Source organism: Ornithorhynchus anatinus, chromosome 13 (assembly GCF_004115215.2).
Source record: "Ornithorhynchus anatinus isolate Pmale09 chromosome 13, mOrnAna1.pri.v4, whole genome shotgun sequence".
Classification (NCBI taxonomy): Eukaryota; Metazoa; Chordata; class Mammalia; order Monotremata; family Ornithorhynchidae; genus Ornithorhynchus; species Ornithorhynchus anatinus.
Window position 1 is genome coordinate 2093211 of NC_041740.1, and position 10042 is coordinate 2103252.

Sequence of the window (10042 nt, forward strand, 5' to 3'; positions counted from 1 at the left end):
TTCGTCCCAGATGGGCAGGTGTCCCCCCCCCCCCCGAGCCCTGCTCCGCGACCTCCGCGAAGGGGGTCCAGCTCGTCCTGTCCATCTCACCTCGAGAAGCGGCGTGGCTCAGTGGAAAGAGAGGACACGGGTTCCAATCCCGCCTCCGCCACTTGCGTGACCGGGGCGAGTCGCTCAACTTCTCTGGGCTCCACGTCATCTGTCAAACGGGGATTAAAACCGTGAGCCCCGCGTGGGCCAACCTGATGACCTCGTACCCACCCCAGCGCTCAGAACGGTGCTCGGCACATGGGAGGCGCCCACTGGATACCGTAATGACGATCCTGTCATATTTACGGCCCATGAAACGGTGAGCCGGGGGAGCCGGGCGGATGAACGAACGCGTCCCGGGGCAGCCGCTCGCCCGAGTCATTTGACTTCTCGGGGCCTCCGCTTCCGCCCCCGTAAAACGGGGATTCAAACACCCGTTCTCCCTCCGAAGAGCAAAAGCGAGGACGGTATTCGTCAAGCGCTTACGGGGTTCTAAGCGCCGCGGTAGATACGAGGGAAGCAGGTTGGACTCGGTCCCTGTCCCGCGTGGCGCTCTCGGTCTTCATCCCCTTCTTCCAGACGAGGGAACCGAGGCCCGGAGAAGTCAAGCGACCTCTCACCGGGTGGTGGACGAGTGGGGGAGGCGGGATTAGAACCCAGGCCCGGGCCCTTTCCACTAGGCCACGCCGCCTCTCTCTTCTTAGGCCGTTTGCCCCGCGTGGGTCGGGTCGGTGACCCACCTCGCTACCTGGCATCTGCCCTACTGCTTAGAACGTGTGAAACCGCGTGGCTCGGTGGAAGGAGCCCGCGCTTGGGAGTCTGCGGTCGTGGGTTCGAATCCCGGCTCGGCCGCTTGTCGGCTGTGAGATCGCGGGCGAGTCCCTTCACTTCTCTGGGCCTCGGATATCAATAAATAGAATTATAGATAGACGTATGCACGTCGCAACAAGTAAACGGGCATCGATATAACTAAATAGAATTATAGATGTACATACATCAAGACAAATAAACAGGCATTGATGTAAATAAATAGAATTATAGGAAGGTACATACCTACACAGGTAGGCAGGCAGTCAGTCGTATTTGTTGTCCCGTCTTATGCCGTCGAGTCGTCTCCGACCCGTAGCTGTTTACTGAGCGCTTGATTCTATTTAGTCGCCATCGGTTTTTACGAGACGTTCTTCCCCTCGACTCTATTTATCGCCATGGTTCTCGTCCGTCCGTCTCCCCCGATCAGACCGTGAGCCCGTCGGACGGCAGGGACCGTCTCTATCTGTTGCCCGCTTGTTCATTCCGAGCGCTTAGTACAGTGCTCTGCACCTAGTAAGCGCTCAATAAACACTATTGAATGAATGAATATATTAAGCACTTGGGAGAGTCCAGTGGAACAGACTCACTGGGAGTCAGAGGTCATGGTTCGAATCCCGGCTCCGCCGCTTGCCAGCCGTGTGACTGTGGGCGAGTCACTTCCCTTCTCTGTGCCTCATCTGTAAAATGGGGACGAAGACCGTGAGCCTCACGTGGGACAACCTGATGACCCTGTATCTCCCCCAGCGCTTAGAACGGTGCTCTGCACAGAGTAAGCGCTTAACAAATACCGAAATTATCGGTATCCCCCGCCCCCCGACGAGCTCAGGGTAGGAGAACCGCCACCCGGACAGACAGACGACGACCCGGGACCAGTCACTTGAGAAGCGGCGTGGCCTCCTCGCGTTCGTTCGTTCGTTCAGTCGTATTTATCGAGCGCTTACTGGGCGCAGAGCACTGTACTAAGCACTCGGGAGAGGACAACAAAATAAACAGACACAATCCCTGCCCTTCTGGATAGAGCCCAGGCCTGGTTGCGTGACTTAGGGCAAGTCATTTCACCTCTCGGGGCCTCAGGTATCTCCCCCGGAAAATGGGGATGAAGACCGGGAGCTTCCCGGGGGACGGGGACGGGGTCCGACCTCATGAAGTCGTATCTACCCCAGCGATTATATGGTAAGCGCTTAACGGATACTATTAAAAGAGTCACTTCACAATCACTGCCCTGGGAGAGGGCGTTTCCAAATCCTTCCCTCCGCGGATTGCGTTTGAGCGATTACAGGGATTTTGCGGGCCTGGGTGGCCCAACCGCGTTTCCAAACCGGTCTGGATGCGGCCACCTCGGTTTCCACCCTCTGGCCTAGCTTCCTGCGTCCGACCCGGCTTCGTGTGACCACCTCAGGCCGTCCGAGGCTCGGCTCCCCAAACCAAACGGAGCTTGGCGGCCTCCCACACTCATGCGGTCGTGTTTCTGGAGCGCCTTACCGCGTGCGGAGCGGCGTACTAAGCGCTGGGGAGAGGACAACAGAGCACTAAACGGACACATTCCCCGCCCACAACGAGCTCACACTCTAGACGGGGAGGCCGACGTTCATCTCAGCGAATCGCCGACGGAGAGGGACGTAACGATAACTGTAAGCCCGACTGGACCGTGAGCCCGTCAGAGGGCGGGGACGGTCTCTATCTGTCGCCGACTTGGCCGTTCCAAGCGCTTGGTGCGGTGCTCCGCACGGAGTAAGCGCTCAATAAATACCAGTGAATGAATAGTGGTACGCGTTAAGCGCTCACTCTGTGCAGAGCGCCGTTCCGAGCGCCGGGGGAGATACGGGGTCATCGGGTTGTCCCACGCGAGGCTCCCGGTCTTCATCCCCATTTGACAGATGAGGTCGCCGAGGCCCAGGGAAGCGAAGTGACTCGCCCACAGTCACCCAGCTGACAAGCGCGGAGCCGGGATTCGAACCCATGACCCCCGACTCCCGAGCCCGGGCTCTTGCCACTGAGAAGCGGTGCGGGGCCGGGAAAGGGGAATGAAGAAAGGGAGCGAGTCAGGGCGACGCAGAAGGGAGCGGGAGGCCTGTAAGGCATCTTTCAGCTGTGTGACCGTGGGCGAGTCACTTCACTTCTCTGTGCCTCAGTTCCCTCATCTGTAAAATGGGGGTGAAGACTGGGAGCCTCACGGGGGACACCCCGATGACCCTGTATCTCCCCCAGCGCTTCGAACAGCGCTCTGCGCATAGAAAGCGCTTAACAAATACCAACACTATTATTATCTTTCTGACTTCCCTGAGGTCGGAAGGAATGTGTCTGTCAGCTCATGTACTGCACTCTCCCGCACACCTAGTATAGCGTTCTGCACGTACTAAGCACTCAATAAATACCGGTGATGATGACGGTGATGATTCACCTCGCCTCTCTGGGCCTCAGTGACCTCATCTGTCAAATGGAGATAATAATAATAATGGCATGCGTTAAGCTCTTACTCTGTGCAAAGCGCCGTTTTAATAATAATAATAATGTTGGTATTTGTTAAGCGCTTTCTATGTGCAGGGCACTGTTCTAAGCGCTGGGGGAGATCCGGGGTCATCAGGTTGTCCCACATGAGCCTCCCAGTCTTCCTCCCCATTTTACAGACGAGGTAACCGAGGCCCAGAGAAGTTAAATGACTCGCCCACAGTCACCCAGCTGGCGGGTGGCAGAGCCGGGATTCGAACCCATGACCTCTGACTCCCAGGCCCGGGCTCTTTCCACTGAGCCAGGCCGCTTCTCTAAGTTTTAAGCGCTGGGCGGGGGGAGACAAGGTGATCAGGCTGTCCCCCATGGGGCTCCCAGTCTTCATCCCCATTTTCCAGAGGAGGTCACTGAGGCCCAGAGGAGCCAAGTGACCTGCCCAAGGTCACACAGCTGACAAGGGGCGGAGGCGGGATTAGAACCCAGGTCTTTCCGATTCCCAAGCCCTTACCCTAGCCAAAGGGAGCGGGGTGGGATTGAGGACAGACTTTCACTCTCTGAGTCTGAGCTGACCCCTGCTGGGGTGCAGGAAGGTAGCATCATGGCTCCCCAATTAATAAGATTTATTCTATTTATTTATGATATTTGTTGAACTCCTCTGTGTAATAATGACGACGATGGTATTTGGCAAGCGCCTACTGTGTACCAAGCACTGTTGGGAGCGTTGCGGCGGGGAGATACGAGGTCACCAGGCTGTCCCCGGTGGGGCTCACAGTCTTCAGCCCCATTTTCCAGATGAGGCCACTGAGGTACAGAGAATAATAATAATGTTGGTATTTGTTAAGCGCTTACTATGTGCCGAGCGCTGTTCTAAGCGCTGGGGAGATACAGGGTCATCGGGGTTGGCCCACGTGAGGCTCACAGTGTTCATCCCCATTTTCCAGATGAGGGAACTGAGGCCCAGAGAAGTGAAGTGACTCGCCCAAGGTCACCCAGCTGGCAAGTGGCGGAGCCGGGCCAGGCCCTGAACTAAACTCGAGGGTCGATACAATTGTATCAGGTCGGACACAGTCCCCTGTCCCACGGGGGGGCTCGCGGTCTCAATCCCCATTCGACAGATGAGGAAACTGAGGCCCGGGGAAGGGAACTCACCCGCCAGGCGTCACAGAGCAGGCGAATGCAGAGAAGCAGCATAAATGCCACTGTTATCACTATTAGTATTAGTTATCAGTGTGGCTCAGTGGAAAGAGCCCGGCCTGGGGAGCCAGAGGTCACGGGTTCGACTCCCGGCTCCGCCACTTGTCAGCTGTGGGACCGTGGGCGAGTCACTTCACTTCTCTGGGCCTCAGTTCCCTCCTCTGGAAAATGAGGATTACCTGTGAGCCCCCCGTGGGATGACCTCATTCCCCTGTATCTCCCCCGGCGCTTAGAACAGTGCTTGGCACATAGTAAGCGCTTAAATACCGACATTATTATTATTAAAAGGGGGGAGACAGATCGCTCAGTACGGAGTCTGGCTCGTCGTAAGCGCCCGTACATGCCGCCGTTGTTATCGCTATTAGTATTATCAGCGTGACTCAGTGGAAGGAGCCCGGGCTTGGGAGTCCGAGGTCATGGGTTCGAGTCCCGACTCTGCCACTTGTCAGCCGGGTGACCGTGGGCGAGTCGCTTCGCCTCTCTGGGCCTCAGTGACCTCATCTGTCAAATGGGGAGAAGACCGGGAGCCTCACGGGGGACGACCCGATGACCCTGGATCTCCCCCAGCGCTCAGAACGGTGCTCTGTACATAGTAAGCGCTTAACAAATACCAACATTATCATTATCACCACTATTCCGCTGGCTCCGGGCCTTCCTCCTCCCGAGCCCGAAAAGACTACATTTCCCGTGAGGCCCCGGGCGCGGCGCCTCCCGAGGTGCCTTTCGGCGAGGGCCACCTGCCCCCTCTCCCTCCCCACGTGCGATCGGCCGCCCTGTGGAGGCTCCAACTCCCGGCGGCCCTCGCGCGCGGGGGCGGACTCCAACTCCCGGCGGCCCCCGCGCGCGGGGACGGACTCCATCTCCCGGCGGCCCCCGCGCGCGGGGACGGACTCCAACTCCCGGCGTCCCTCGCGCGCGGGGGCGGACTCCAACTCCCGGCGGCCCCCGCGCGCGGAGACGGACTCCAAGTCCCGGCGGCCCCCGCGGGGGCCGCCGCCACGTGACTTCCGGCGGTGGGGTAGGGGGAATCTCTGGTCGTCGTCGGCGGCGGCGCGGGGCTCTGCGCAGGCGCGCGTGGCGCTGGGAAGGAGCGGCCGGGGCAGCGGCGTCGGCCGGCGGCTGAGGGAGGGGAGAGGCCCGGCCCGGCCCGACCCCACCCCGCCCCGCCATGGAGGCCGTGCCCCGCATGCCCATGATCTGGCTGGACCTCAAGGAGGCCGGGGACTTCGGCTTCCAGCCGGCCGTGAAGAAGGTGAGAGGCCGCGGCGCCCCTCCCCCCTCCGTTGACGCCCTCCCGCCCCGCCCCGCCCCGCCCCTCACGAGGCCCCGTCTCTTCCTTCCCTCCCTCCCTCGGGGGTCTCTGTCCCTCGTCATCCCCTAAAGGGCTTCCTCTCCTGCCCAGCCCTTTGGGGTGGTCTCTCTCCCCCTCCTCCATCCCTCGGGGGGGGGTCTCCCCCCCTCCTTCTTCCCTCAGAGGGGTCTCTCTCTCCCCCCTTCTTTCTCCTTCCCTCAGGGGGGTCTCCCTCCCTCTCCTTTCCTCGGGGGGGGGGTCTCTCCCCTTCTCCTTCCCTCAGGGTGGTCTCTCTCCCCCCCCCTCCTTCTTTCCCTCAGGGGGTCTCTCCTCTTCCCCTCAGGGGTCTCTCTCCCCCTCCTCCTCCTCCTCCCCTCAGGGTTAGGGTCTCCCTCCCTCTCCTTTTTCCTCAGGAGCCTCTCCCCCTTCTCCATCCCTCAGGGTTAGGGTCTCTCTCCCTCTCCCTTTTCCTCGGGGGTGGTCTCTCCCTCTCCGTCCCTCAGGTGGGTCTCTCCCCTTCTCCTTCCCTCAGGGTTAGGGTCTCTCTCTCCCCCTCCATCCTTCCCTCAGGGGTTCTCTCTTCTTTCCCTCAGGGGTCTCTCTCCCCCTCCTTCTTCTTCCCTCGGGGGTCTCTCCTTCTCCTTCTTCCCTGGGGGGGGTCTCTCCTCTTTCCCTCGGGGGGGGGGTCTCTCCCCCTCCCTCTCCATCCCTCAGGAGGGTCTCTCCCCCTCCTTCTCCTTCCCTCAGGGGGGTCTCTCCCCTTCTCCATCCCTCAGGGGGGTCTCTCCCCTTCTCCATCCCTCAGGGGGGGGTCTCTCCCCTTCTCCTTCCCTCAGGGGGGGGTCTCTCCCCTTCTCTATCCCTCGGGGGGGTCTCTCCCCTTATCCTTCCCTCGGGGGGGTCTCTCCCCTTCTCCTTCCCTCAGGGGGTCTCTCCCCTTCTCCATCCCTCAGGGGGTCTCTCCCCTTCTCTATCCCTCAGGGGGGGTCTCTCCCCTTATCCTTCCCTCGGGGGGGTCTCTCCCCTTCTCCCTTCCTCAGGGGGGGTCTCTCTCCCCCTCCCTCGCCATCCCTCGGGGGTCTCTCTTTCTCCCCTTCTTCCCCCCTCGGGGGGGGGTCTCTCTCCCTCTCCTTCCCTCAAAGACCTCTCCCCTTCGCGTGGCTCGGTGGCAAGAGCCCAGGCTTGGGAGTCAGAGGTCGTGGGTTCGAATGCCGGCTCCGCCACCTGGCAGCTGGGTGACCGTGGGCGAGTCGCTTCGCTTCACGGGGCCCCCGTGACCTCGTCTGGAAAATGGGGAGGAAGACCGGGAGCCCCACCTGGGACGACCTGATTATCTCGTATCTACCCCAGCCGACCCCGGCGCTTGGAACAGTGCTCCGTTCATTTGGTGGTATTTATTGAGCGCTTACGATGTGCAGAGCACTGGACTAAGCGCTTGGAATGGACACACATAGTAAACACTCAACAAATACCAACATTATTATTATTCTCCTGCTCTCCTCCTCCCCTCAGAGGGGTCTCTCCCCTTCTCCTTCCCTAAGAGGGGGGTCTCTCCCCTTCTCCATCCCTCAGGGGGGTCTCTCCCCTTCTCCTTCCCTCAGGGGGGTCTCTCCCCTTCTCCATCCCTCAGAGGGGTGTCTCCCCCCCCTTCTCCTGCCCTCAGCGGGGGTCTCTCTCTCCCTCCCCCCAGCAGTCAGGGTTCTCCCTCATCATCCCCCAAGGGTCTCCCTCTCCATCCCTCAGGGGTCTCCTTTCCCCCCCGGACTCTCCCTTTCTTTTCCCCCTCCCCAGGGGTCTCCCCATTTCACTCTCCTCCCCACCCCCGGCCTCCCCCCCACCCCCCAACCGAGCTACCCCAGCGACATCGACCCTCCCCCTGGGCCTGGTCCACTACCTGCCCCCCGCCCCCGCCCAGGGTGCCCATCCTCACCGCTCCGATGCCCCCGGACCTCACATGCAACTCACGACCTCCCCCCAGCCTCCCCCCTTCTCCCCCGGGAGGCCACGCGGGTTCTCGCTTAGTTGCATTTATTGAGCGCCGGGGAGAGAACGGTAAACAGACCCGTTCCCCGCCCGCAACGAGCTTATAGTCTACGGCGCTTAGTACAGTGCCCGGCACAGAGCACGTAACAGACACCGTCGTTATGATTAATCATCACAGGCTCCGTTTCTAGATGACGCATCTCCCGGAGGTTATGTGAGCTCCTGTCCAGAGGCGGGGGGATGCAGTATACGACCCCTTGAAGCCCCGTCCGCTCCAAAGAGGCTCGATTCTAATGACGACAGTCATAATTGTGTATCGGTTCAGCGCTCACTGTGTGCCAGGCACCGTCCTAAGCGATTCTCTGTGTTCCACCCCTCCCGGCACCCCGTTAATCCATCCCCCCAACCCTCCTGCAGTTGCCCCCTCCTCTTCTGATGAGAAACTCACGCGCTTCACTCCCCCCTTCCATTCCTCCCGCACCCGTTCTCCATCCCGGCCCCGTCCACACCGTCCCCCGTCCGGGTAAAGCACCGTCGGATACTATTCTGTGGCTCGGGTCGGCTCTCTGTCATATTTATGGAGCGCGTGCTGTGTGCAGAGCACAGTAATCATAATAACTGGTATCTGTTTAGCGTTTACTACGCGCCAGGCGCCGTACTAAACGCTGGGGTGGATCCAAGCGAATCGAGTTGGACACGGTTCCTGTCCCACGTGGGGCCGACGGTCTCGGTCCCCATTTTACAGATGAGGGAACTGAGGCACCGAGAGTTCACGCGACGTGCCCCGAGGTCAAAAAGCAGACGAGAGGTGGAGCGGGGATTAGAACCCGTGACCTTCGGACTCCCAGGCCCGGGCTCTGTCCATTATACCGTACCTCTTGTCGGTACCGCTTGGGAGAAGACAATAAAACAGAGTCGGAAATCACATCCCGTGCCCACGAGGAGCTTACGGTCTAGGAGGGGAGGCGTCGATATAAGTAAATGGCAGATAAACGCCGCGGGGGCCGAGGGTGGGGTGAATAAAGGATGGAAATCCAAAGGCCGGGGCAATGCGGAAGGAAATGGGAGAAGGGGAAATAAGGGCTTAGTCGGGGAAGGCCTTCTGGAGGAGACGGGCCCTCGATAAGGCTTCGAAGGACCGGGAGAGTGGCGGTCTGTCAGATACGAAGGGGCGGGGGGTTCCGGGCCGGAGGCAGGACGTGGACGAGGGGTCGGGGACGGGATAGATGCGATTGAAGTGGAGTGAGAAGCGCAGGGTCGCAGCAGGAGGGGACGAGGCGACTGCGGGCCCTAAAGCCGTCGGTGACGAGTTTCCGTTCGGTGCGGAGGCGGACCGGGCGACCGCCGGAGGGTCTCGGGAGTCGGGGGGAGGCGGACCCAGCGGTTTTGTAGGAAAACGATCCGAGCGGCAGAGCCAAGTGCGGACTGGAGCGGGGAGAGACGGGGGGGCGATGCAGGCGTCGGGGAGGGCTTAGGAGGAGCCCTCGGATCGGCCTAGTAGCAGTTGGGGTGGAGAGGAAAGGGCGGATTTCGGCGACGTCACGGAGCCAGAACCGGCGGGATTTGGTGACAGACCATGTGGGCGGAATGAGAGAGAAGAGTAAAACAGCGGGGTTACGGGCTCGCGGGGCGGGGAGGACGGCGGTGCCGTCTGGAGTGACGGGAAAGTCTTGGGGAGGGCAGGGTTTGGCTGGGACTGTGAGGAGTTCGGTTCTGGACACGTTAAATTCGAGGCAGGACAGCTAAGGAAGGATGCCCAGAGCCGGGGAAGCGGATCAGATTCCCTCTGGACCGTAAGCTCGTTATGGGCAGGGAAGGGGTCTGTTTATTGTTAGAGCGTCCTCTCCCAAGCGCTTAGTAGAGTGCTCTGCGCACAGTAAGCACTTAATAAGCACGTTTGAATGAATGAGATTGGCCTCGGTCCCTGTCCTACGTGGGGTTCACCGTCTGAGGACGGGGCAGCAGGTTTTTAATCCCGGTCTGACCGGCGAGGAGACCGAGGCACAGAGAAGTTACGTGACTGGGTACATTTCTTTAAATTATATAAGTTATCTACAATAATATGAGGGGGAGGGTCTGTCTCCCTCTCTAGACGGTAAATCCGTTACGGGCAGGGATCGCGTCTGCTAATCCTGTTGCGCTCTCTGAAGCGCTTAGTAAAGGGCTCTGCGCCTAGTAAGCGTTCGGTAAACACGACTGATTGAGCGCCCGATGAACTCCAGGTCACGAAACGGGGAAGTGGCAAAGCCGGCCCTAGAACCCAGTTCTCTCGCCTCCCGGTCCTGT